This window comes from Paroedura picta, chromosome 3, assembly GCF_049243985.1.
Source record: "Paroedura picta isolate Pp20150507F chromosome 3, Ppicta_v3.0, whole genome shotgun sequence".
Lineage (NCBI taxonomy): Eukaryota > Metazoa > Chordata > Lepidosauria > Squamata > Gekkonidae > Paroedura > Paroedura picta.
In genome coordinates this window covers 48785979-48792703 of record NC_135371.1, presented here as the reverse complement: position 1 = coordinate 48792703, position 6725 = coordinate 48785979, and positions in this window count along the sequence as shown.

Genomic DNA, 6725 nt, shown 5'->3' with positions numbered 1-6725 from the left:
CAAGGGGAAATAGCAAATTTTAGGCCTATATCTCTTTTAAATAATGACTACAAAATTTTCATGAGTATACTGGCACAAAGATTGAAAGGAGTTCTGGGTGAGTATATCCACAAAGATCAGGCGGGTTTCTTACCAAATAGAAATGCTAAAGATAATATGAAAGTAGACTAGATATCCTTGAATATTATGAGAAACATTGCGAAAAGAAGATGGCCTTAATTTTTGTTGAAGCTGAAAAAGCATTCAACAATACTTCTTGGTATTTAATATTCTGGGTTTCAATGGTCCCACGGGAATCATGAGATGGGATAGACCTCTATTGCATACCTCATGCATCAAATATCCTGTACAGGTCCCTGAACTAGCTTACCTACTGCTGTTGTCCTGGTAGACATTACACTAGAAAAAGAAGTAGGGAGCAATTGCAAAATTAGAAGAATTGGATGGCCAAGGTGCCCAGATGATACTTTGACCTCCTACAACAATACATGCCAGTAAGTGGAGATAAAAGAACTGTGGAAGGTAAGATTCTGTAACCAAGTGATACAACAAGGGAGTAGATGGTAAGAGATATAAGATGGGGGAGACTTGTCTTGGCAGTAGCATGTGCGAAAAGGATCTAGGAGTCTTAGTAGACCATACATTGAACATGAGTCAGCACTGTGACTCAGTGGCTAAAAAGGCAAATGGGATTTTAGGCTGTAACAAACGGAGTATCGTGTCCAGATCACGGGAGGTGATGGTACTGGTTTACTCTGCTCTCGTTCGGCCTCACTTGGAGTACTGTGTTCAGTTTTGGGCACCCCAATTGAAGTGGGATGTTGACAAACTGGAACGTGTCCAGAAGAAGGCAACAAAGGTGGTGAGGGGTTTGAAGACCAAGACATATGAAGAAAGGTTGCGGGAGCTTGGTCCGTTTAGCCTAGAGAGGAGACAACTGAAAGGGGATCTGATAACCATCTTCAAGTATTTAAAAGAGTGCCAAATGGAGGGTGGAGCAGAATTGTTCTCTCTTGCCCCAGAGGGACAGACCAGAATGAATGGGATGAAATTAATTCAAAAGAAATTCCATCTAAACACCCAGAAGAAGTTCCTGACAGTTAGAGCGGTTTCTCAATGGAACAGGCTTCCTCGGGAGGTGGTGAGTTCCCCATCTTTGGAAATTTTTAAACAGAGGTTGGATAGCCATCTGATGGAGAGGCTGATTCTGTGAAAGCAAAGGGGTGGCAGGTTACAGTAGATGAGCGATAGGGTTGTGAGTGTCCAGCATAGTGCAGGAGGTTGAACTAGATGACTCATGAAGTCCCTTCCAACTCTATTATTCTATGATTCTATGACTCTAAGATGACTCAGGTTCTTCAAAGAGTTTTTTCAGTACGGATATTCCAACAGTGTAGAGCCCATATCCTCTCCCTGGGCCAAGCACCTGGGTCCCAACAAGACAATGGCTAAAATCATGCAGCATTTCCTCTGGCCCTTTGTTTTTCAAACTTACAAGGCTCATTGTTCATCATGCTCAGAGTGCCAATGCTTACACCACAAGCCCCCCCCCCATCTTTCCAGGAATCTCATTTGAATAGGTAGTCATGAATGTCACCAAGCCTTACCTTGGGCAGCAGCAGGTCATCAATAAGTACTGGCCGTTGTGGACTATACCAACAAGATTTCAGAATCCAGCCTATGCAAATTTAGGGCATAGCATGGGAATTGGTATGCCTGTTTTCATGGGCAGGCCTTTCTTCAAGAAATCCTCTGTGATATGGACGCATTATTTACATCAACCCTCCAATGTTGATTGTATTACTTGTTGTAGATAAAGAGATTCATCACCTCAGTATACCAGCTCAGACTCATGTACTAGCTGAATGATTCATTCAGAACTTGAAAGTCCTTGTCCAACAGGCTACCAGGGAACACCCTGCCCAAGTGGTCCTAATTCATCCCTTTTGTCATGCTGCATGAGTGTCATTTCTAGAGTCTCCTGAATATAGCCCATGATCAGTGAGAGATGCTGGTTTTCAGCCATGACAGAAAGCCTATCGTGCCCTTATGGGGCTGGGCTAAGAGCAGTAATATATATAAATGAATCTCTGAATTTCTTTCGAAAGGGTACCTTTACAGAGCATTTTTAATACATACATCTTAAATCCACACGGGGGGGGGGGGCTGACAACACCAACATTCTGCATTATTTAAGCTGTAAATAGGTTTCAATCTCTGATTTATTTAATATATCTTTGAATTTGTTGTTCATACGCTGATTCCACGTGGGTAGAAAGGCCAAGGCAGCATCAGTATGAACCCAGGGCTAATCCCTGGATTCACATGGACCAATTGGGCATGGCAGCAGCCATGCTGGGCTGCTGCTGGGTCTTTACATCGGGGTGGTATGCCCTGCTGTTTCCATCGGGATGGAATCCCCCAGCATACACGGACTGCCCCGGCGTAGTCCCTGCATGCGCACAGTGCCAGGGCTGGACAGTCCAGTGTGCTGCCTGGTGGGGGGAGTGGGGGGAGTGGAGGGCACGGGGCCCCCATAGCACGATGGCAGGGGAGCAGCATGCCATTTTCCCACCAAGGTGGGAGTGTGATGCCCCTCCAGGGACGCAGTAGGTCGGGTGGAACGCCATCTCACCTTCCAGCAAAATACAAAAAAACTCACCCCTCCCCCATGCAGCAGAACCTTTCTGCCACCACTGTGTTTCCTGGGGGGACATTATTCAGTGCCAGAGATGATCCAGCACTGAAATGTGTTCCCCATGGGGACACAGCAAGCTGTGGAGCATGCAGCTCTGGAGCAAAGTACCAGAAGCAGCCTGGAGTGGCACTGCTGGTACAGAATTGGCCATAGTCATATTTATTATATCCCATCACCTTATCCCATATTACCCATTCTCATTTTATCCATGTAACACATCCTCTTATATCCATTTCCCATTATAAATTTTATCCTTTTATCTTGCAGTTTAAGCAATATACTAGACAAGTGGGGGACCTTCAAGAACTTGGGGGACATCTTGTTTTCTCCATCCCCAATCTTTCCCCTTCCATGAAAGCCCCCAGAGCCTTCTTCCTTTCTCTACTTTCTTCTCTCCTTCCTATCCACCAACCAACATATATTTATCTGCACTGGCCTTAATCTTTCCCTTCTTCCCACCCCCTGGTAGCCTTTCCCTGGAATAATTCTTCATCTTAAGCTATCTTAAGGATAGTACTTTAAGAAAATATTCATTTGACACAAATTATTTTAACTAGCAATAATAATTAAATTAAGAGTAATTCCAAGTAGAACTGGCTCCCTGCTGAAGTGCATTGTAAATTGATGGTGGTGGTGGAAGTTGACATCAAGTTTCAGCCAACTAATGGCAACCTGGTAGACTTTCTAGGCAAAAGACATTCAGAGGGGATTGGCCATTACCTGCTCAGTGACCCTGGTATTCTTTTGGCGGTTTCTCAAGCAATATACGGGTAGTTTTTAGAAAAATAAACATGAGGCACATTTATATCTTTCAGAAGTTTGGAGGAGTCCACTGGAGAATACCATTTTGTTGTACACAGATCCATTGTTGCTTTATGAGCTTTTATTTTTTTTTAAATGGCAAGATTTCAAGTTTCCTAGCAGTACTTTTACCTCAATCTTTAGTGCTGTAGTAACCCCTTTCCCAGTCCCATAAACTTCAGTGTCATAAATTCTGTGTGAAATCATTAGTTCAGCAGTGGAATAGGCTGCCTAAGGAGGTGGTGAGCTCCCCCTCACTGGCAGTCTTCAAGCAAAGGTTGGATGCACACTTATCTTGGATGCTTTAGGATGCTTAGGGCTGATCCTGCGTTGAGCAGGGGGTTGGACTAGATGGCCTGTATGGCCCCTTCCAACTCTATGATTCTATGATTCTATGGTGCTAGATAATATAGTACAATTTGAAATGAGTTTAATTGCCAACAGATACCATCCATCATCTTAAAGTACCAAGAAGTACATGCTAAATTACCAAATACTTTCTGCATCAGTGATTTTCAATCTTCCATGACTCTTAAGTACTATCCCATATAACAATGGCAAACAAGACAAGAAAGATTTCTTAAAGGCCCATTCTTACACATTCATTCTCATGCTATTTGAAACCCAGTGGCAAATGAGTTCTTAAAACATCATGCTTGTATTTCAGCGTCTTACATGTGTTTAATCATTCAATGGATTAGAAGGGGTTCTTGTTCATTACCCAAAATAGGGGAAATGTCAGGCTAGATTTATAGACAGTCCATAAAAAAATCCAAATTTATCAAAAGTTCTTAACTAATCAGGAAACATATTTCAATATTGATTTCCTGTGTATTCAAGAATATCCTTCTATCCACTATGTCTTGTCAGGTATTTTAAATAGTTCTATTACCCACTTAGGAAAAAAGTTATACTTCTAATGGAAGTTAGTGCTATTAAGAGATCAAGTCTAAATGATGACCTGAATGGGAACTAATATGAAAAAATAGAAAAGAATTGAGCTACATCTAATAGTAATCTCAAACACTTAAAATAGTCAGTTCATAATGAGACTCACAATCAAATCTTCTAATTTAAAGATTTAGAATTCAAGGTAGGAATGGCAGGCCTGGTCTGGCAACCAGTGGGAGATCAGAAGTGGGTGGACATGAGAGTGCAGCATCAGCACTGGTGTCACTTAAGTTCCAGGGAAAACCCAGAAGAGTCATCAGTCATCTCTAGGAAGCTTCAGAAACTATTGGTTTTCTGTAAGACAAAGAATTGGAGCCACAACTTACTGGAGGCTCCTGCTTGCTTCCACAGAGGAGCAAGCCGGCAGCAGGTCAGATGTGCCGCCGTTATGCGTCATTCAGGCAAGCCTCTGTAAAGCGCTCCGCTGAGGTGTGCGATGCACCAGGCAGGAAGGGGGAGGAGTGGGCATCACCAACTTCTTCAAAAGGGGCTGAGCACACGCATTCAGCCTCTTTCCTCCCTGGCGTTCCTGCGGGAAGCTTGCTCCCTGCTGCAGTATTGAAACTTTACAGGCCTTGTTGTGTAGTTTTTGCTGAACACCTGATTGCCCTCCTGGACTTCACTGCCAGGTTTGTATTGGTTAATATACATACATATATAACCAATAGAATACCTTTTTCAAAGCCCCATCAATTCTGGCCACATAAGGAGGCAGCATGGCCCCCAATAGATGAGTCAGGATGACAAGAGGGTGGGAATCCAGGCAGCCCCCAGCCCTATGAATAGGCCTGGAACAGCACCAAGCACCAAGAGGTCAGGGGTCCAGGTCTGAGAATGGGGATCCAGGGTGTCTCTAGTCTTAGAAGCCTATCCTGAGAGGGGATGGCATCTCAGCTGGCATCTTACACATGTTCTGGAAGCCAGAGAATATGTGGAGATGAAGCTGCCGTCGCTTACAATGTGAGCTGGCTTCTTACAATTCAGTGACCAGATGTGATGTCATACATCAAGCCACATGGTTTGTGAAGGTGGGCCCTGGTATCAGATACCAACAGGACCATGGGTTATTCGCAGTCTGCTGACCATTCAGTTGGATTCCTCCTCATGCCACCCCAATGCTCCTTTAGGAGTTGTAATAAAGCAGTCGGTGCGAACTTAAATGGACTCCGGGGAATGGTAGAGTACAGGAAGGCCTGGAGGATCATTGTCCATGGGGTCACAATGGGTCGGACATGACTTGGCACCTAACAACAACAACAAAAATAATAAAGCTATGGCCTTATTCATTCTAAAAGATATTTGTGTCACGTATTTTCTCTGCAGGCTTTAGCCTGCCCTCCTGCCAAGAAACAGTTTCACACACCACAGTCCTGATCAAACTTGGGTGTCTATGTCGCTTCACAAAAGGTGTATGGATTTTTTTTTTAAAGAAAATACCTCTGGGGCTTAAAACACAAACCTTCAGTGTTCAGTCTAACTTGATCCTGAGTCTCTTATCTCTAGCAGCTTCTGGAGATGGAACTGATGGTCACTTCATTCCAAATTGGTCACTTCATTCCAGTTGTGGAAATGTAGTACTCTGATTTTGTTCAATAAGTAGTCAGTGACAGATCAGTTGTCAGCTAACCTGCAGAGCTAAATAAACAATGATCTGTTGGGAAAAAATGCTTCTAATGGCAAAGGTATGCAAGTGAACTAGTGCAGAGGAAAAAGTGACAAAGGGGTGTTGAAAAGGGGGATAAATGGTAACTTCTCCCTAGCATGGCAAACTCTAGTTACACAAAAAGGATAAAACCCTCAGGACAGCTGTAAGGCCAGCTTTGTGAACAAATGTATCTGAGGCTTATCTCCTTTTGTAGAACTGACAGATTATACACTAATTGTTTTTCTTCCACAGACATTAACACCTATATCAAGCTTGAGGCACCTCTGTCAACAAATCAAATAAATTTTCATGAGCAAACACAGGTGTAAATGTCTGAGCAACTTTTGACATGTAAACCTGGAAGCAATTTTGAAAATCATAAGAGATAATTAGAATGTTGAGATTTCTTTCTAAATGGACTCTTGTATTTATACATCTTAGATCTCTATTGAGTCATCTGTATTGCTGGTGAACATTGGTTTTATCTTTTGGTAAAGTTCCTCAGATACTTTCTATTAATGGTTCTGTCCATGTTGCCCCTAGCACAATTTATCAGTGTACGTTTTGGATCTTTTAAATGGCCAGCAGTGACCAGCAATACTACCAGGTGAGATTTTGCAAAGCTATAGA